Here is a 22674-nt window from a genome sequence, read left to right on the forward strand (position 1 = left end):
CATGAAGCAACATGTGACTGTGGATACCTAAAGTTCATCAGAATGCACATTTTAAATATCTACAAATTACTGTGTATATTATACTTCACATTTTCAAAACTACATGTAGACTATCTGTTACACACAAAGAACTATCTCAGACAAGAAGGAGAATACAAACTCAAGCACCATTTTCCTGCTTTAAAGAATGAAGATAGGCCTGAGCTGTCTAAAGTTTGTATAACAAAAACTTGAAGTTCATTGTTGGAAAACTTGTGCAACAGGCTAGACTGGGTCTCCCTCCCAGGGCAGGGCACTTGACTCCAAGAGAGAACTTCACCCCATCACCCGGGCCTGGCAGAGGAGCAAGGGGCCTAGGGCCAGGAAAAGCCTCCAAAGACCGAAGAAACTGAACCTGGGCTGTTGCCTCAAGTGTGGGCGAAGCGTCTTGGTGCCCCGTGAGGCCAGGTCCCGGTGGCCCAGGGCGGCATGCGAGTGGACCTGAAGGCACTCACCTTTTCCTCCTGGAGGCCAACGCCCCAGTGGTCCCCAGTTGCTGAGAAGAAGGCTCTTCCAGCTCACAGGCGCGCGCTCTAGAGAGTAAGGGCAGCTGGGTAAAGCCACGAGTGACGCGTGGGCAAATCCCTTGTGGAGCTTGTCTGCCCGCGCTCCATTGCAGCGGGGCAAAGGTGTACCCAGAGGCTACAGCCACTTCTCAGGCCTCGCCCGGTGGCGACTTGACTTGCTATTTCTGGCTTCAGTAAAGGCGGCTCCTGAGATGCCTTCCTGCCAGGAAGGGCCCTTTCTTCCACCAAAATGCCCTGCCTGCCCTGGAGATTGTAGACAGAGGTGCTGAACCACTGAGATACATCCCCCAGCTTATATATTTTCAATGAATCCATATGGATGAATTTATATCCATGAATTCATATCAATTTATCTATATCCATGAATTTATAATAGTGAATATTTACTTTGAATCTAGATTTTGATGAATCTATACATCAATAGATCCATATTGATGACTCGATAATGATGTGCAAATATAGATGAATCAATAGTGATGAATCATTAGTAAATAATATATATTAATGTATTTATATTGAAAAATCTATATTGGTGAATTGATATCAATGAATCTATTTTGATGGATTTATAACCATGAAAATACTGATAAATCTACATTGATAAATGTGCATATTGATATCAATGAATCTATGTATTGAGGAATTTTATCAAAGAATTACTATGAATGGATCAATACTTATGAATCAATATTGATAGATATATATCAATGAATCAATATATATGAATCCAAATCAATAAATCTATATTGATGAATCTATGCATTGATGAATAAACATCAATGAAATGACATTGATAAATATATATTGAATACATATGGATGCATCTATAAAAATGTATACATATAAATAAATTGATATCAAAGAATCTACATGCAGATAAATCCATATCAAAGACTTCATATATTGATGAAATTAGATCAATGAATCTATCAGTGAATCTGTTCTGATGAGTCTATATAGCAATGTATTGATATGGATTAACCTATATATTGAATCTATATTGATGAATCAATATAATGGATTGATATAGATTAATCTGTATATTGGTGAATTTATATCAGTGAATTTATGTATCACTGAATCCATACCTATGAATTTATATATCAATGAATCTATACCAATGTATAGGTATACATGAATCAATTTTGATTATTCTTTATCGAAGAATATATATCAATGAAGTTATATTGATGAGTTATATCAAGGAATCTATGTATCAATGAATCTATATTGATTAATAGGTTGATGAATGAATATCAAAGAATTTATACATGGATGAATCTATATTGATGAATTGATATTGTTGAATCTATGTCAGTGAAACAATCCATAAATGAATCTATATATCTATGAATCTGTAACAATGAATCTATGTACTGATGAACTTGTTATAATGCATTGATACCCATGAATCTATATATTGATGAATCCATACAGATGAATCAATATCAAAAATCTACATATTGGTGAATTTATATCAAATACTACATATTGATGATACAATATCAATGAATCTATACCCTTGAATCTATATCAGTGAAGCTTAATCAATGAATTTATTATCAGTAAATTGATATCAATGATTCTATATGTGGTTAGATATATAACAATGGATCTTTATCCATGAATCTATATCAGTGAATCTGTATAAATGAATCTATACATCAATGTATTTATATGGATCAATCTATAAATTGATGAGTCTATATTGATGAATTGATATCAATTGATCTATACTGATGATGAAACCAGGGATTGAACCTGGGTGCACTCAACCACTGAACCACATTCACAGCCATTTTTAACCTGGCAGCTCCCAGAACCAGTGCTGGTTCTGAGAACTCTAGCCAACCACCTGAACAAATAGCACTTAGAGAAAAACAAAAGGAAGCCATAGGAAACAAAGTAATTGACTACAGCTTTGTTAAGCAGTCAATTGATTACAATTGAAGTAATTAATGGATATAGGGTCTTCCCAACTAACCAAAGCTGTTGCTCATTAAACTCTGTATTGACTTGGCCTACTAGGCCCAGTATATGAGCTCACTCCAAACTCAAGTTCTCCCACCAATTTCAACAGTCCTAAGCAATGGCCTCCCATTGCTGTTTTTAACAACACAAAACTGTGCATAGAATTTTCCTGTTTAAGTGCTAAGGATTCAGCCTAGGACAAAACTTATCCTTTTTGTTGTTGTTGTTTGTTTGTTTTGTTTTGTGGAGCTGGGGATTGAACAACCTAGGGCCTGATGCTCATGTACTTCACCACTAAGCTGCACCTCCAGCTCCTTACAATTGAGTTTTAAGAATTTTCTATAGTCATCTGCCATTGCACTGCTGGACTGCTTTCTTGATTCCTCGCAATTCCTTGCACCAGCCTGGAACCTAGCTCTTCTCTGGCAGCTGCCATAGCAGGAGCCCAGGTAAGCAGCAGCTCCAACTTCTGTTAAACTTGTATGTTTACCAATACCACAGGATTGGAGCCTCACCTTCAAGATCAGTCAGTGATGGCTGCCCCACAGTGGAGTATAATGACCACTTTGCTATTCAGCTGTTTGGGGCTTAAGATTGTGAAAGCACCTTTGAATGTCTCTTATTTTCTAGGTTGTCAACAAATACTCTTTGTCACATAACTATCTTTTGGGCATTGCAACACACCTAAGATAAGAATTATTTCATCTTAGACTTTATATTTGCTTAAAATCTCATCTAAAACACTAAGTACCTGGTTTGAAACTCCCTCACTGTCCCACCCACAAGGTCAAAACTGAGGAGGGAGGGAAAAAGTCCTTGACAGGATATGGGTTTGAGAGAGTGAAAGGTCACTTTTTATGTTGACTTTAGCCTTTTATAAAGATTGTAATTGGTGAGTATAAAGTACAAAAAGTACAGTTAAAACATTTACTCAATATAATTGTTAACCTATAAACTTATATTTGCTGATAAAATTCTTATACTCTAGGAAAATTGGTACCCCATTTTGAAAATGAGATCCTGTGCCATAAATTCAGCTGAACTAAATATAAACATTAGTTCACAAATTAATAAGTTATTATCATTCAACAGAATGAATGAAATAGAAAAACATTTAGTCATTAACATTTCTTTTTAAATTATGTAGTATAATCAAACAAGATTATACAGAAGTTTTATATTTTTCTTTTTTATGAGATTATGTATTCTGGTGGTTTTTAAAAGGAAACCCTTTTAATTCCTTCAAATTGACACTTTGTGTCAACCACCAATGGATTAATGATTTTTTCTCCATAACCTCTGAAATTTCTTTATATACTTAACAGCAGAGAAACTGGATTGCTTTTATATATAAGACTCTTTGCAACTGAAATGCTACCACAGTACTTGTGAGGATTTATCTTTCATATGATATTCTTAGAGGTAAAATGCATGAACTTATTTTATAACTCTTGAACTATATATGTGTACATTTGGAGGAGGTACTGAGGATTGAACCCAGAGTGCTTTACCACTGAGATACATACTCAACAGCTTTAATTTTTAATTTTAAGACAGGGTCTCACTAAGTTGTTTAGGAACTTGCTAAGTTGCTGAGGCTGGCCACAAACTTGTGATCCTCCTGTCTCAGCTTCCCATGCTGCTGAGATTACAGGCATACACCACTGTACTCAGCTAGGACCTTGTATTTGACACGAAAAAAACATGCAATAGTAATGTTAATCATATCTTGAAAATTAGCCTGTAAATATTTTTGTATAATTTGCTTTGGTGAGAAACATTTTGGTGTTACATATTGCCATCAAAATCTTCCTCATTTCCATTTAGGAAATCAACTGTTTTTAGTCTCTACAACTAGCAAAGATTTGTATAATACTACAGAATACTTCAGAATTTTTACTTTTAAATTTCTCTCCTGTTCTTCTGGAACCCAATTTAACAAAATTAGAGGAAAGTCCCAAAGATATTTACTTAAAGGAAAAAGTTGACCTGTTCTGAATCAATAGTTTAAATTGCTAAAGATAACCAATACTATCTACTATCTTAACCCTCCAAAATTTGCAGAGGCTGTTATTTGTGCTTATTTGTGGTATAGTTGAATAAAATTTGGCAGCTAAAATTTTAAGTTCCATACCCTCATGTGAAAAACAAAATAAGCAGTTATTGTATTTGCCTACAAGTAATTGACTTGCAGGCAAAGTAGAAACTACCCCACAATATGTTGAATTTGTAAAGAGATAACATATTTCAATGAAGTGCATGCCATCCAGTTTCCTGTCAATCACATATGTATATATATAAAGCAACACTGAAGTGGAGAAGTGGCTGCTTTCACACTGAATTGCTGTGAATTGTCTAATCAGAGATAATTGATTCAAGAATCTAGATTTTTGAATACTTAGAAACATCAAATTAAAATGGAAACATGAAAATAGTTCTTTCTGTAGTCAAGATACCAGTTGTTTGTGAAACATGTGGCACACAAGTCTTTTCCCCACTGTTTCTTGTCTTCTCATGCTCTTAATAAAGTCTGTCACAGAGCAAAAATTAATGTTGTTGTTTTTAAGAAGTGGTGTCTCCCCAGGCACAATGGCACATGCCTGTAATCAAAGCAACTCAGGAGGCTGGGGCAGGAGAATTGCAAATTTGAAGGTCAGTCTCAGCAATTTAGCAAGCCCTAAGCAACTTAGGGAGATGCTCACTCAAAATTTAAAAAGTGAAAAGGGCCTTGGGCATGCTAGTAAAGTGCTCTAGCACTGCAGTAAACACCAGCCCCTCTCTTCTAGTTCTTTATGGTTTAAAATAAATTATTATCATTTTATGGTAACTACATTAACTTTTTGTATCAGAGGCCCCCAGAACCATGAAGCAACATTGGGTAGATACTTTATGTGAAATATACTAAGACATTATGAAAAACTTGTGCTGTTATTAGTTTAACATCTATCCTAAATTTATATAAGCTTCCAGGTAAATGATCAATCAGGCAAAGTAACAGAATTTCTTAATGTTCCCCCTGGTGCTGGTGATTGAACCAAGGGTATTTTACCACTAAGATACAACCCCAGCCATTTTTATTTATTAATTTTATAATAAGGTCACACTAAATTGCCCAGGCTGGCCTCAAACTTGAGCTTCTTCTATCTTAGGCTCCTGAGTAGCTGAGAGTATAGGCATTAGCCATGACACCCAGCAAAAAAGGTAATAGAATTTCTTTCATTTGATAGGAGCTGAACTGGGGCTGCCATTGGACATCTCAGAGTTGCTGCCTATAGTGTTATAGATCATCTATAAAAGCAGGGTTTTTTTAATTTGTTTTTTATACCAGGGATTGACCCCAGGGGTGCTTTTCACTGAGTCACATCCACAACCATTTTTATTTTTTTTTGTTTTTGAGATAAGGCCTTGATAATTTACTTAGGACCTCACTAAGTTGCTGAGGCTGGCCTCAAAATTTCATTTCTCTTGCCTCAGCCTCTCAAGTGTCTGGAATTACAGGCATGTACCACTGTGCCTGGCCCAAGCAAATCTTCTTGAAAGGAACACTGACTTGTAGACACCTGGGTTAGAGGAAGATCCACAAGCCTTCAACCATGAGTTTTGCAACCATGAGTTTTGCAGGGATAATCATTGGGATGGATAATATACTTGGAATGGACCTGAAACGTTCTAGGATTGGGATTTCTAGAAAAAAGAATCTGTCTTCCATGCTTTAAAAATATACAACCAGCTAGATGTGGGAGCACATGCCAGTAATCCCCATAATTTGGGAATCTTAAGCAGAAGGATTGCAAGATAGAAGCTAGCCTGGCAACTTAGTGAGTCCTTTTCTCAAAATTAAAAAAAAAGGGAAAAGCTGGAAATGTTGCTTAGTTGTAAAGTACCTATGGGTTCAATCTCCAGTATTCAGAAAAAAGAAAAAATATATATTTGTATATACATACATATATTTGTATACACACACCCATATGCATATATTTATTTCCAGGGATTAGCAATTTAGGAATTTAACTCAGTGGTAGAATCCTCACCTCAGTATGAATAAGGCCCTGAATACAATCCTCAGCACTGAAAAAAATATATATTCAAGCTGAGTTGGGTGGCCTACATTTGTAATCCCAATGAATTCTGTGACAGGAGGACCACAAGTTCAAGGCCAGCCTGGACAACACAGGGGAATAAATTGTTCTCAGAATGTTTTTCCAAAAACTATAGAATTTTCATATACATAGCTCTATTTTATTAGTTTGAATTCTTATATTTCAATGTGTGGTAACATTATGGTGTGAATCTATGATTATTGGTTATATATGAGGCAACAATTATTATCCTAGTTTTTCTGGAATAGGCCAGCCTCAAAAACTTAGTAAAGCACTGAGAAAATTAGTTAGACTCTGTCTCAAATTAACAAAAAAATAGAAAGGGCTGGTGATATGGCTTAGTGCTTAAGTATTGAGATTGAACCCTGGGTTCAGTTTGTACTAGGGCTAGAGGGAACAACTCAGTCAGAACAAATAAAAGGGCTAGGGCAACTCCTGTGGGAAATAGACTATCTGACAGGACAGTGATGTCAGGAGGTAGTCAGCTGTCTTTATTGAAGTCCTGAGAATTTCAAAAGATGAGGGGATATTTGGGAGTCATTGTTAGAGGGCTTATTGTGCATGTAAGAGGCCCTGGGTTTGATTACCCAGGCACACCAAAAACAAAACAAAACAAATCTGAATATTCCCTATTGGGAGAATCAGATTCCAACATTGGTCACCATAAACCACTTATATGTGCAGGATAGGAAAGCATCAACAATACCAGCTTGCATTCTGAAATTTGGGGAATGTTTTATACTGGGGGGTTCACTTGGTAACTGGTGGAGAATGCCTCCCTAGGTGATGGGATTTAGTGTCCTAAGAAATCACAGAGTAATTGACAGCAACAACTGGGGCACAGGACTAAACACAGGAGAAGAGGGTGCAGTGAGTAGAGCAGGGCTTCCAGTCTGAGAGGGGAAATTATGCAGAGACTTTGCCTAGAGGCTTTCTCTTATAAGTATCACACCTTCTCTTAAGAAAGAGGGTAGAAGGTGGGAGTCCTGGCATGTTCCTGTAATCCTAGTTACTTGGTAGGCTGAGGCAGAACAACTGCCAGTTTGAAGCTACTCTGTGCAACACACAGAGACTCTGCTTTAACTTTAAAATAAAAATAATAAAGTAAAAGACAGGCTATTATATGGTGTCACATATAATCCCAGCAACCATGGAGACTGAGGATGGGTAATTACATATTCTAGAGGCTGAGGCAGGATTAAAATTTAGACTTGCCTCAGCAATTTCATATTCTAGAGGCTGAGGCAGGATTAAAATTTTAGACTTGCCTCAACAACTGAGAGAGACCCTTTATCAAAATAAAAAGTGATTGGGATGGAGCTTAGTGGTAGAATATCTCTGGTTTAAACCCCAACACACACATACACACACACACACACACACACACACACACACACACATATAAATTAATTAAAAAATATTTAGAGCATGGTGGCATATGCCTGTAATATCAGTAGTCTTTGCAGCTCAGGAAGCTGAAGCAGGAAGATCTCAAATTAAAGGACAGCCTGAATAATTTAGCAAGACCCTATCTTAAAATAAACAAAAGATCTAGCTTATAATCTAGTGGTAGAGAGAGTATCCTGGCTTCAACACCCACCACCAACACACACGCACAATTCAAAAAAATAAAAAGAAAAGATAGGAGTCTAACCGAAATTCCACCTTGTAGATATACTTAGGCCAAAAAAGCAAAGGCCCAGAAAACCTAGTAACTAAGACTGTTACAATTGCATATTGCTAAATTCATCAAGAAAACTGGGCCACATTAGAATTCATCAATAATTTATTCATCAAATCCTTAGTGAAAGCTTATTATATGCTCAGCACTCTCCTAGGTTCTTGGGATACATTCATGAATAAAGCTCACTTAGACCCCAAACCAGAAGAGCTTACATAACAATGGGAAAATGGTGTTTGCAAGATTACTGGATTTTCTTCAAATATGAGAAGCACAGGACCAACTAAACTCTCAAATTTAAAAGAAAAATTAATCATCATTTTTAAACTTGGTGGTGGGGTGTTTTTCTCCCAGGAAAACTGGCACCATGTAGATTTTTGGTTTTGGTAGGGCTGGGGCTAAAACCTAAGACCTTGTACACATTCTAAGTAGGCAACATAGTGATGTGTTATACCTCCTGCCCCTAAAATTTCTGACTTAATTTTTTGGCAGTACTGGAAATATAACCCAGGACTTTGTGCTTGAAAAGCACACACGCTAACCATTAAGTTACAGCCCCATCCCCATAGCACCATTTTGAGTGTGAAGCCAAGAAGATCTCTCTCTCTCTTCTCTTGCTTCTTACTACATGTGCCACTTTCACTGAGTCTTTTCTGTGTTCTTTATGGGTAAACAAAAAATAGAGAAGAGTTTTATTTGAGAAATGTAATATTCAAGAAATTAGTATTATGATTTAAGTAGCTCCAGTGCTTAGATACTTGTGAAAAAAGTTTTCCTACTTTTTCTTTATTCTTCTTTCTAATGTAGCTAAGTTGGGAGTGTGGTGTACTATAGCACTATCAGACAATGCAACTATCAGAATTCAAGGGGCTGTGGTATATTTCAGTGGTATAGTAGGTGCTTAGCATATAAAAGGCCTGTGTTCCCTTCCTTGGACCCTCCCCCAGTGGGATTTAATTTAAGGTAACTTACAATAATACTAGGTTTTTTTCATAGGTATTTAAACCTCTCATCTTAAAAGAACAACATTCTCATGGAGTGTGTTGGTACAAATTTGTAATGCCAGCTGCTTAGGAAGCTGAAGCAGGAGGGTCAAAAGTTTGAGATCAGACTAAGCAACTGAATGATACCATTTCTCAAAATAAACAAGAACAAAAAAAATATAGCCTTTTTAGCAAGTGGTGCTGAGAAAACTGGTTATCCATATGTAGAAGAATTAACTATATTCTTATCTTTACCCTGCACAAAAATCAACTCAAAATGGATCAAAAACCTAGAAATTAGAACAGATACTATGAAACTCCTAGAAGAAAACTTAGGGTCAATAATACTTCTTCTTACAGGCACAGGCAATGACTTTCTCAATAGGACTCCTAAATCTCAGAAAATAATGCAAAAAATTACTAAACTGGATGGGATGAAATTAAAAAGCTTCCACAGAGCAAAGGAAACAATTAAGAATGGGAATAGGGAGCCCATAGAATGAGAGAGAATCTTTGCTAGCTAGTATTCTGGCAGAGGATTAAAAAGTAGAATATATTTTAAAAAAACTAAAAAAAAAAACCCAAATAACCCTCTTAAAAATTAGTAAATAAAATAAAAAGACACATCTCAAAAGAAGAAACACAAATGGCTAACAAACATATAAAAAAAGTGTTCATCATTAACAAATAGGGAAATGCAAATCAAGACCATACTGAGATTGCATCTCAAGCCAGTCAGACTAGCAGTCATCAAGAAGAAAACTAAGGCCTGCAACTGAAGCCCAGAGTTCCAGGGCAGAGCCACTCCATTCTGGGGTTCCTTATTCACCAAAAATTTCTCCACAGCCCAACATCAGGAAACATCAGGCTTGAGGGTAACACCATCATGAAACTGGAATATCTCTGCTTCTATCAAGAGACATCTACTAGGGTGCTAACAGGTAACTGGGAGTCTTGCATAGGGTTGCCTATCTCTTGTTTCTTCTACTAACAGTCAACTTCTCATGATTACTCTCTCACAAGTCATATAATCTAATACCTCCATATTCTCACATCCTATCTCATAAACATCTCAGCAAGAGAGGAAGACACATAGACATCATTAAAAAACAAGGGAGGAAAGTGCCCCAAACAAACCAAGATACTATAAAAATAGAATCCATAGGTAGCACAATAGGTGAAATGTTAGAGAAGGAGTTCAGAATATACATAACTAAAATGATTTGAGATTTAAAGAATGTGATCAGATACAGGCAAAAATTGATCACTCCAACAAAGAGATAAGAACAAATTCAGGTGACCATTGATTATACTAACAAAGAGATAAGAGAGCAAATTTAGGTTGCAAGAGATTATTTTAAGAAAAAGATAGAGATACTGAAAAAAGAAACAAACAAAAATCCTTGAAATGAAAGAAACAATCAGCCAATGAAAAAACTCAATAGATAGCATCCCCAACAGACTAGACTATTTGGAAGACAGAACCTCAGACAATGAAGACAAAATATACAATCTTAAAAATAAAGTTGACCTCACAGTGAAGATGGTGATAAACCACAAACAGAACATCCAAGAATTATGGGATACCATCAAAAGACTGAATTTAAGATTTATTGGGATAGAGGAAAGTTCAGAGATTCAAATCAAAGGAATGCACAGTCTCCTCAATAAAATAATACCAGAAAAATTCCCAAGCAAGAAGAACGAATCAAACACAAGAGGCCGATAGGACACCAAATATACAAAATTACAACAGATCTACACCAAGATACATTATAATGAAAAGGCCTAGCATACAGAATAAGGATAAAATTTTAAAGGCTGCAAGGGAGAAAAATTAGATTACCTATAAGGGAAGACCACTTCGGATCTCAGCAGATTTTTCAACCCAGACCCTCAAAGCCAGGAGATTCTGGAACAACATATGCCAAGCTCTAAAAGATAATGGATGCCAACCAAGAATCTTATATCTAGCAAAATTAAGCTTCAAATTTGACAATGAAATAAAAATATTCTTGATAAACAAAAGCTAAAAGAATTTACAGCAAGAAAGCATGCATTACAGAACATTCTTGGCAAAATATTCCATAAGGAGGAAATGAAAAACAGCAATGAAAATCTGCAAAGGGAAGAACTACAATAAAAGGAAATCCAACCAAAGGAGAAACCAAGTCAGGCTAAATACCAAAAAATTTTAAAAAATTACTGGTAATACAAATCATATCTCAATAATAACCCTAAATGTTAATGGCTTAAATTCACCAATCAAAAGATATAGGCTGGTAGACTGGATTATAAAAAGACCCAACAATATGCTGCCTTCAAGAGACTCATCTCATAGGAAAAGTTGCCCACAGACTGAAGGTGAAAGGTTGGGATAAAATATACCATTAACATGGCCTATGTAAGGAAGCAGAGGTTTCCATTCTCAGACCAAATAAAGTAGACTTCAAGCCAAAATTAATCAAAAGGAATAGAGATGGGCATTCCATACTGATTAACGGTACCATACGTCAACAAGACATAACAGTTATAAATATATAAGCCCCAAACATGTTCACTCTTCTCAAGTTCAAGAGTCAAATAGATCACAACACAATAATTCTGGGTGATTTTAACACACCTCTTTCACCAATAGATAGATATACCAAACAAAAGCTAAACAAAGAAACTATAGAGCTCAATAGTACAATCAATAACTTATACTTATCTGACATATACAGAGTATATTATTCATCAACAAGTTAGTACACTTTCTCCTCATCAGTACATGGATCCTTCTCTAAAATAGACCATGTGTTATGTCACAAAGCAAATCTTAGTAAATATAGAAAAGTAAAGATGCTACCCTGCATTCTATGAAACCACAGTGGAATGAAATAAGGAATCAATGATAAAATAAAAAAATAAAACTACTAGAACACCTGGAGACTAAATAATGTGCTATTGGATGAACAACGTGTTGCAAAAGATATCAAATAAGAGATTAAAAAATTTTTAGAAGTAAATGAAAACACTGATACAACATACCAAAATCTCTGAGACACTATTAAGGCAGTGCTAAGAGGAAAGTTAATTGCATGGGGTTCATTCCTTCAAAGAAGAAAAAGTCAACAAATAAATGACCTAACTTTACATCTCAAAGCTCTCCAAAGAGAAGAACAAATCAACCCCAAGAGCAGTAGGAGACAGGAAATAATTAATATTAGAGCTGAAATCAATAAAATTGAAACAAAAGAAGCAACTGAAACATTGACAAAACAAAAAGTTGGTTCTTTGAAAAAAATAAATAAAATTTGATAAAGCCTTAGCCATGCTAATGAAGAGAAGGAGAGAGAAAACTCCAATTACTAAAATTCATGATGAAAAGGAAAATATCAAATGGACACCATTGAAATACAGAAGATAATTAGAAATTATTTTGAAAATTTGTACTCCAATAAAATAGAAAATATAGAAAACATTGATAAATTTCTGGAGGCATATGGTATGCCTAAACTAAATCAAGATGATATTCACAATTTAAATAGATTAATTTCAAGCATGTAAATAGAGGATGCCATCAGAAGTTTACCAACCAAGAAAAGCCCCAGACCAGATGAATGCACAACTGAGTTCTACAAGACTTTAAAGAACAACTAACCCCAATACTTCTCAAACTATTTCATGAAATTGGAAAAGAGGAAAGTTCCAAACTCCTTCTATGAGGCCAATATCACACTGATTTTAAAACCAGACAAAGACACATCAAAGAAAGAAAACTTCAGACCAATATCTCTAACGAATATGGATACAAAAGTTCTTAATAAAATTCTGGCAAATCAAATAGTGCATCACTATCAAGTGGAATTCATCCCAGGAATGCAAGTTTGGTTCAACATACAGAAATCAATAAATGTAATTCATCACACCAATAGACTCAAAGATAAAAATCATATGATCATGTCAAAAGATGCCGAGAAAACATTTGATAAAACATAGCATCCCTTCATGTTCAAAACGCTTGAAAAACTAGGGATAACAAGAACATACTTCAACCTTGTAAAGGTTATCTATGCTGATCCATAAGCCATGATCAATCTAAATGGAGAAAAATTGAAAGCATCTCCTCTAAAAAGTGGAACAAGACAGGGATGCCCTCTGTCACCAATTATATTTAACAATAGTTCTTGAAACTCTAGCCAGAGCAATCAGAATTAAAGGGATACAGAGAGGAAAAGAAAAACTCAAATTATCACTATGTTCAGGTGATATGATTCTATACCTAGAGGACCCAAAAGATCCCAGCAGAAATCTCCTAGAACTAATAAATGAATTCAGAAAAGCAGTTGTATACAAAATCAACCCTCATAAATCAAAGATATTTCTGTACATCAGTGGCAAATCTGCTGAAAGTGAAACTAGAAAAACCACTCCATTTATCATAACTCAAAAAAATACTTGGGAATAAATTTAAAGAAAGAGGTGAAAGACCTCTACAATGAAAACTACAACATGCTAAAGAAAGAAGCTAAAGAAGACCTTAGAAGATGGAAAGATCTACCTTGTTCTTGGATAAGCAGAATTAATACTGTTAAAATGACAAAACTACCAAAAGCATTTTACAGATTCAATGCAATTTCAATCAATATCCCAATGACATTCCTCATAGAAATAGAAAAAGCAGTCATGAAATTCATCAGAAAAAAATAAGAGACCCAGAAGAGCCAAAGTAATCCTTAGCAAGAAGAATGAAGCTGGTGTCAATACCATTTCAGACATAAAACTGTACTACAGAGCAACAGTATCTAAAACAGTATGGTATTGGCACCAAAATAGACCTGTAGACCAAAGTTACAGAATAGAGGACACAGAGTCTAACCCACATAACTTCAGTAATCTTATATTAAACAAAGGCACCAAAAATGTACATTGGAGAAAGCTCTTCAACAAATGGTGCTGGGAAAACTGGAAATCCACATGTAACAACAACAACGACAAAAACCCCCTCTCTCTCACCACTTCAAACAGAAATGATTCAATCCCCTCACACATGTATAGGAATGTGCTCAAAAAAAGTTCTTCTAGAAAATATAGCAACAGTACATAATTTCACAAGCAACTTCCCTATGTTTTAGACCTAAATTTACCTCTGAGCCACAAAAGCTACATTAACAGTTTTTGACCTATTTTAATAACAGATTAACTTTGCTGTTTTTGTGGGGGATACCAGGGATTGAACTCAGGGGCACTTGGCCATTGAGCCACATCCCCAGCCCTATTTTGTATTTTATTTATAAAGGGTCTCACTGAGTTGCTTGGGGCCTCACTTTCGCTGGGGCTGGCTTTGAATTTGCAATCCTCCTGCCTCAGCCTCCTGAGCCACTGGGATTCCAGATGTGGGCCACCGTGCCCTGCAAGCTTGCATTATTGTTTCCCATGATTATCCCACATCAGTGGTTCTAAGGTATAAATGCTTCAATTACTGCCAAATTAGAGTCCCCACAGCCTCCTCAACATTCCAAAAACATTCAATGAATGGTTTCATAATGTTATAATTGTTCCATCTTCTTCTAAGAGTTTTTTATCTGAAGCTTGTTTTTCAAGTTCTGTGTTTATGTCACTTTCTATGGGTGCTAAGCTCTAATTCATGAGAAGGAATAAAACCATATTCCCCAGACTCAAAACTGAATTCTATTTGTCTTAAGGATTCCAGGATCTCCACCTCAGGAAATTCCTTTGGAATCTCTTGCTGTGCTCCATTCTCTTCAATAATAATGTCTTCTTCATCACTGTCTTCATCTTTTCACTCAAAGCTTGGTTTCGTCTGCTGTGGATAGCTAAGAAGGCTATTATTGGTAGACTGGCCAGAGCTACTGGAAGTCTAACTTTTCCTAACAACGTTATTCTTCTAGTTTGCTGGTCTCACTGTTATAATGAGGTTGCAGCTGTTTGCAGTTAACACATATGTTACTTGGTCAATACTATTCCCTGAAAATTCCATACCATTAACTTCTAAAAATGTCATCATTTACAGTTAACAGTCCTGTGCTTTGAGCCAGATATACTGAGAGGATCCTGGATATAAAGATCCCAGGGACCTTCTCTAGGTGGTGTGGTGTTACCCTGAACTTGAGCCATCTTAGATGTAGAAACCAGGGCATTTCTCAATGCCATATTTGTAAAGACAAGCCTGATGGTGTGTTTCTGGGAGCATATCCATTTCTATGATGGAAGACAGAGGCCTGATATCCTGGGGCATACTAATGCATGGCTTTTTTCTGTGGTTATCTGGACTGAACACATTAATTAAAACATTCTTCATCGTTACCAGCATCGTTATCAGCATGTCTGTACTGAAGGCACTGTAGTCTGCTGCTTCTTTCTTTTGTATAAAAATCCTAAATAGTGGATTGGCTGTTGACATAGATTTGTGATAATTATTATTTATAGGCAGCAAGTCTCCCTGGATGTCTGCATTGACTATCTTGTGAACAAATTTCTAGGTTTTGATCTTCCCAGTAAAAATTGATAAAACTCAGCTCCAAACTTGCTCTTCACCTCTATGGTGCCCAGGCAGCTACTGCTTGCCCAGTGCTGGTGGACACTGTTCAGGCTGAGGCACAGCCCCATGAAGCTCCTCAGGCTGGCTGCCACTCAGGAGAACAGACAGCTAGCACACAGCCAGTGGGCTCAAGCAGGGATGGGACCCTGGACAACTTGTCACAGGCACCTGCAGATGGGGCAGCTGCTGCTTGGGCAGGACAAGCTCAGCTAGACTTGGCAAGCTGCTCACCTGGCAGGATCCAGGGTATGACTGGCTGCAGGGCCAGCAGGGATGTGAATCCCTTCCTCTGTGCTTCATGAGAATGCTAACACTTTCTTGCAAAAGTTTAATAAAGCTAATAGATATGAACATCTCTGAGCTATAGGCACCACTTCTCATAAGAGAGCAATACTGGCAAATTCATTCAATGTCATTTTCACTATGAGCTCTACCATATTGACCTTTTCCTCTTTGGTGGCTTGGCATTTAACCCAGAGGCTGGTACACAGTAGAAGCTTAATAATTGATCAAATCACTATATGAATAAATGGCTGTCCCATGTCCAGGATATTAAGGTTGGAGGGGGTAATAGAGATAATATAGTTAAATCTCTATTAAAAGCTTGAAATCTATATGTTTGCAGTGATTAATTCCTGCTTGGTTGCTTCTAGGGACAGGAAACTCTCTACCACATCCCCACAGCAAGTTTTAGCTATGCAGAATTCTGACTGCTAAAAGCTGTGGCCTTCAGGGCCACATGGAATAGGATAGGCCCTCAGAAATGTCATTCATAGATTTTTCACTTAATGAAACACATTTTTGTCAACTGGGGGATCAGGGTACTATGATGGTGGTTATATGAGCCTGGGTGTTGGTTGTCAGAGTTCACACCCAGGCCCTGCCACTTCCCACATGTGTGAATATGGACAATTTATTATGTGAACTTAAGCAAGGTTACTGGCCTCTCTGACCTTCAGTCTTCTCATCTGTAACTGGGTGGTCAAGGAGACTTCATCTCTGCTCATTTTTCTATGAATTTCAAAAGGAAGAAGGTACATCTGAATCTATTAAAACATAAACAGGTTCTACTTTGTAAAATTACATTGTTTTGATATTGGAAAGGGACTACTTTTTTATACCCATCTAAGCCACACCCATCTCTCGCTTGGACTGGTGAAGTAGACACTTCCATTTGCCTCCACAGGCCTGTTCTCCACTCAGCAGACCACCAGGCTTGTGATCACATCGGCCTTTCCCAAAATCCCTGGATGGTGAACAGTCTGGGGTATTTCTGAGTCCTCCATGGCCCTGAGTGCTCTGGTGACCTCTTTTTAAAATATTTATTCTTAAGTTTTATGTGGACACAGTATCCTTATTTTACATTGTTGTGGTGCTGAGGCTCAAACCCAGTGCCATGTGCATGCTAGGCGAGCACTCTACCACTGAGACACAACACCAGCCCCTCTGGTGACCTCTTCATCTTACCTCCTGGCACCTTGGCCTTCTCCCCTGACCCTGCTTGGGGTCCATTCTAACCTACATATTTGCTCTTTCATCCAGCCTTGGCCTAAATGTTTCACTCATTGAAGGTGCTGCTCCCGAACCCATCTATCACCTCCTGCTTCTCACCTTGTTTTTTTTTTTTTTCCTCAAAACTTTCCAGGTCTTGACATCATATTATCTCTTTGTTGTTTCTTATTTGCCATCTTTCCTGATTGACTGTCATTGGCACTGTCACTGAAAGAATATGATCTTATGATTGGAGCCATAGGTTATAACTCTGGCACAACATTGCTGTGTGTCCTTGGGCAAATTATCTGGTCTTTCTGAGCTCCCATTTTTTACATCTGTAAAATATAGACAGCACTCATCCATTAGGATTCAAATAAGTTTTGATACATGCCAAACCCTGACAGGATGTAAGAACTCCACACATGCCAGCCACTCTTCTTTCCCCTTTCTTGGGTGGGTGTGGTGATGGTCCAGGAAACTCAACCTTGACGTTGAATAAAACACTCACTCCAAGAAAGGGCTCACCTATAGCCTAGTGGCCTTCACATCTCATAATAAGTGCTCAATAAACATGAATTGGATGAACAATGGGACTGTTCAAAAGAACAACAGATCTTCCCCGCCAGAGCCTTTCAACTCAACTTTGCTTTGAGAGGCATATGAGATTGAAAGGTCCAAAAAGGGGCAGCTTCAAGACAGTTATTTGGAATTGACATCACGGTCATATCATCAACATCCTCATTGTTATTTTTTATTTATTTATTTTTATTTTTTGTAGTTGTAGATGGACAGCATGCCTTCATTTTATTTATTTATCTTTATGTGGTGCTAAAGATTGAACCCAGTGGCTCACACATGTGAGGCAAGTGCTCTGCCACTGAACTCCAGCTCCAGCCCCTCCTAATTGTTTCTTTAAGAGAAAATTCCTTTTTTTAAGTTGGCAAAAGTATAAAGGCTTTTCTTTGCCCAGTAATTAAAGTTTTGTATTAACAGAGTGAAGTGGTTAGTTGATGCAGCTGTGTAACAAAGTTGAAAATGGAAGTATCTTACCAGTTAGGGAAATCCCAAAGGAACACCTTGATGTAGCTTTGTCCTAGGTCTTTCCTTCATGTACTCAGAATGAGGCAGACATCAGTGAGACCATATTGTAGACATATTTCATGCACTAATTATTTCACTGTGCCTTTACTTTCTACCCTATGCTTTTCTAACATAATTATGAATGTCTTTTCCTTGTGATAGTCAATCGTGATATTCCCTGGTGACTTTATCAGAATACCCTGTTACCTTTGCAGGGTTGTCCCCCAATCTTTGATTAAAGAAATTCATCAACACTTTCCATTCTCCTGATACAAACATTGGTACAGAAGTCATGGGACCCAGTTAGGCTCATGATACAAAAAGAAATTATGCTGAGAAATAGGAAAGTTTTTTTTTTCTTTTAAGTATGAGTTATTAGAAGGTGTTCTGTAACCTAATGGTGCAGAATGAGGCTTCTTTCTTTTCATGAAAGAAGACTCTGGATCAAACTGTACTTGAAGCTTACTTTGAACAGTAACTTTGCAGTCATAGAATCCAATGAATTCCCCTCTGGCCTTTTGTTCCTTTGTTGTTGGTTGGTTTGTTTTGTTTTTAACACCACTTTGAGTTGGGTTTTCCTTATCCTACCACCAAAGACTCCTCAAAGACATGGAGCAGTTTAACTTCCTAAACTATCCTGGGTCAACATATTTAATAAAGTTTAAAATATAAAGGACTGTAGACCTCTTGTCATTTGGGGATTGTGGGCAGGAAGTGAGGGTGATACACCATTTTCCAAATGTCTTGGTTTGTATTCTGTCATTTTCACCCCTGACTTTCCTGTTCCCCATGCACCCCTCGCCCCCACATACCATAACTGGGTCCCTGGCCCTATTTCTTCCCAGGGTCCCTGGAGGCATTGCTCACAGCAAGTGACAAGGGTTTCTGTTGATTACACCCAACTGGGGGAAAGTCAAAAGGAGTTGGCTGCTAAAAAGGTCCAAACTGAATAGCTGAAACAGTAGATATGTCCAAATGGGTCTGCCCTACAGTGAGCCCTATAGCTGGGATGCCCAAAGCCACTATTGGGGTACACATGCTTAAACTCTCATTTTATCTTAGTATTATTTTTAATGGACAGATCAAATGATCATATGTGGTCATCATGTACAATGTGCTATTCAGAAATGAATCTATACATGGAAACTAAATCAAACTTGTTAATGTATGCATTCCATCTTGCACTTAATTTTTATTGGTGAGAGCACTTAAATTCTAGTTTCTTCACAAATTTTAAGAATACAATACAGTAATCTGGGCAGGCTAGTGCATGCCTATAATCCCAGTGGCTGAGGAGGTTGAAACAGATGTTCAAAAGTTAGAGGCCAACCTCAGAAACTTAGCAAGGCCTTGAGCAACTTAGTGAGATCCTGTCTCAAAATATAAAATAAAAAGAGTGGAAATGTGGCTCAGTGTTTAAGCATCCATGTATTCAATCCTTGGTACCAAAAAATAAAAAAAAAATATATAATAATACAATACACTTGCCGCCCCCTCCCACTTATCCATGGTTTTGTATTCCATGGTTTCAGTTACCCATGATCAATCACAAAGATATGAAATGAAAATTTCCAGAAATAAACCACTCTTATTACAATGACTTGTTACATTTATTCATTTTATTATTGCTGATGTTGATCTCTGACTGCACCTAATGTATAAATCAAACCTTATCATTTATGTATGTACAGGAGAAAACATAGTCTATGCAAAGATTTGGTCCTTTCCGTGATTGTAGCTTTGCAGTCCTGGAATGCATCATTCAAGAGTAAGTGGAGGCTGCTGCATGTGGTTGTCCACTGTGGTCACCATCTGGTGCAATGAATCTCTTGAACTTATTTCTACTGCTATGGTATAGACAAGTGTCCCCAAAGACTGATGTGTGGAAAAGACTTTATCCAAGCATGTGGAAATATTAGGAGGTGGTGGCATGACGAGATCCACTTTGCAAATACATGCCCTTAAGTCCTGAGCAAGAGATACTGAACAACTATTGCACTCTGCAATAACTTGGGCTTTACCTCTGCTGGGATAATGAGGCATGGCTCCAGGAGTAGGTGTTACCTGGTAGGGTTGAGTTACACTAACCTGTTCCTTTGTAATCCTACCCAATGTCCTTTGTCAGAATGTTTTAAGACACAGCATTCCCCAATAAAATCCAACTCCAGAATGTGTTCCCCCCTCTCTCATCAGCCTCTCATAATTTTCTCTTGCCCCCCTAGTGGGAGCCTGAGGCCAGGATCCAGGGAAACCATCCTGAAGCTCATTCAAACAGTTATTCCATGTCTATGTGGTATTTTATATCACCCCAAATTCACATGAGTGATTTTGGTTCAGTTGCCTAGGCTGGATGGGGTGGGGTGGAGGTGCAACAGTGGCACCTTTAAGAGGTGGTCCTGGGAGAGGACGGTAGGTCATTGGGGCATGCTCTTGAAGGTGATTTGGGGACAATCAGACAAAGATTCAAGACAAGCATCCCTTTTCTTTGTTTCTTCAATGCCACGGGGTGAGCAGCTTCTTCTACCAGGAGCTCCAGCTCTGATGTTCTACAACCCAATAGGGCCTACCAATCATAGACTGTGAAACCACTAACATCTGAGCCAAACTAAAGTTTTCCTCTTTATAGACTGAATATAGGAATAGGAAGCTATCTAACACACCCTATTGTTTTAAAATGAGAAATTATGTCAGAAATGGTGGCACTTTCCTGTGTTACCAGAGGTTCAGAAAGCAGAAGGAGGTTCACAAATTCAAAGTCAGCCTCAGCAAATTAGTGAGACCCTAAACACTTATCCAACCCTGTCTGTAAATATAAATATACAAAGGGAAGAAGATATGGCTCAGCGGATAGATGCCACTGGTGTTCAATAAGTGCTACCAAAAAAAAAAGACTCACCAAATTTTCAGCTTTCCTGATGATCCTGTTTACTGCAATTCCCCTCTGGAATCATGACTCTGAGATTGGCTTCAAGAAAGTCACTTCCATTGAACTTCCCATCATTTTACTTCCAATCAAAATCATGCTACCCTGGTTTTGATTCTGCTCAAACAGCATAAACAATTCTCCTGTGAAATGATGGCAAAGCACATGACAACTAAAACATTCAATGTGAGACAGGCTGACATTGAGCAATTTTGGATTCAAAGCATGGAGATGCCATGTTCTGATATGAAATTGCACTTGCTTCCTCTCCACATTGAGTGTTTCTGGGCCTTGGGTGCCATCGGTCCCAATTAGTGCCCACTGAAACATCCTGGCCACTCTCCAGATACTTCCTGATATCACAAACAGGCAGACTGACAGCAATGTGACATCACTGTTCCCAGGCAACCAGAGAGGCATCAGGTTCTGGCTGCTTCAGACAAAGATTCATGACAAGCACCAGGTCAGCTGTGATGATATGAAGAGAAACCAAGTTACCAAGCCCCAGGGGCATGTTATTTTCAAGAAAAGCTTGAAACTTCTTCTCCCACTGGAAATGAAGTGAGGGTCTGTTGGTGGCATGGCCCATCTAGCCTATGGATGAACCATCTCCTTCCAGACCCAGGACCCCACTGAAGCCCGCCTGCCTGCACACCCTCCAGGGCCTCTAGGAGGCTCAGTCCACAATTGGCCAAATCAGGTATGCTGACCACTTCCATACCCATGTCCTGCTGCAGGCAGTTGGGACCCCACAGGTCCACTGGACCTGGGAGAGACAGAGGGGTATGGGAGGGACATGAGGGTCACCCAGCACAGCACTGGCCCCAGTGGCATTGACCTCCAGCCATGAACCTCCAGGTCATGGCTCACCCAAGGTATTGTCCAGTCAGGGAACTGGCCTAAGGCCCTACCAACCACAGAGTGGTGGCTATTGTTATCTCAGGGCAGTGGTGCATCCAATGTAGCTCAGTGGGTGATGGGAAGTTTGAGCTTGAAAACATCACACAAACTCTAGTGGAATGCATCTCCATTCATAGAAACCCAACACAGGTGAGACCTCAAACCTGCAGAATGAAATCTAAGGGTACATGAGTGGGGCAATGCTCCCTAGTGAGGACAGGACTGAGTCACTGAGCATGTGTGAGGAGGAAAGGAGCAAGGTAGCAAGCTAGCAAGCCAGCATACCCGTTCTGTGCACCCCCAACACCAGCCAGGCCCCACCACAGCTGCTGGTACTGTGCACCAGGGCCCAACCCAGAAACTCTCTTTGACTGAGTTTCCAACAGTCCCTTATACTGACTTTAGGTGCACAAATATATAGCCATTTGGTTC

The 22674-nt window shown here is 38.1% G+C and overlaps 1 pseudogene; it reads right to left on the minus strand.

Moving 5' to 3' along the window:
• Positions 1–14824: 14824 nt before the first annotated feature.
• Positions 14825–15913, minus strand: LOC143402027 (partitioning defective 6 homolog beta pseudogene; annotated as a pseudogene).
• Between the last annotated feature and the right edge of the window lie 6761 nt (positions 15914–22674).

This window comes from Callospermophilus lateralis, chromosome 6 (assembly GCF_048772815.1).
Source record: "Callospermophilus lateralis isolate mCalLat2 chromosome 6, mCalLat2.hap1, whole genome shotgun sequence".
Lineage (NCBI taxonomy): Eukaryota > Metazoa > Chordata > Mammalia > Rodentia > Sciuridae > Callospermophilus > Callospermophilus lateralis.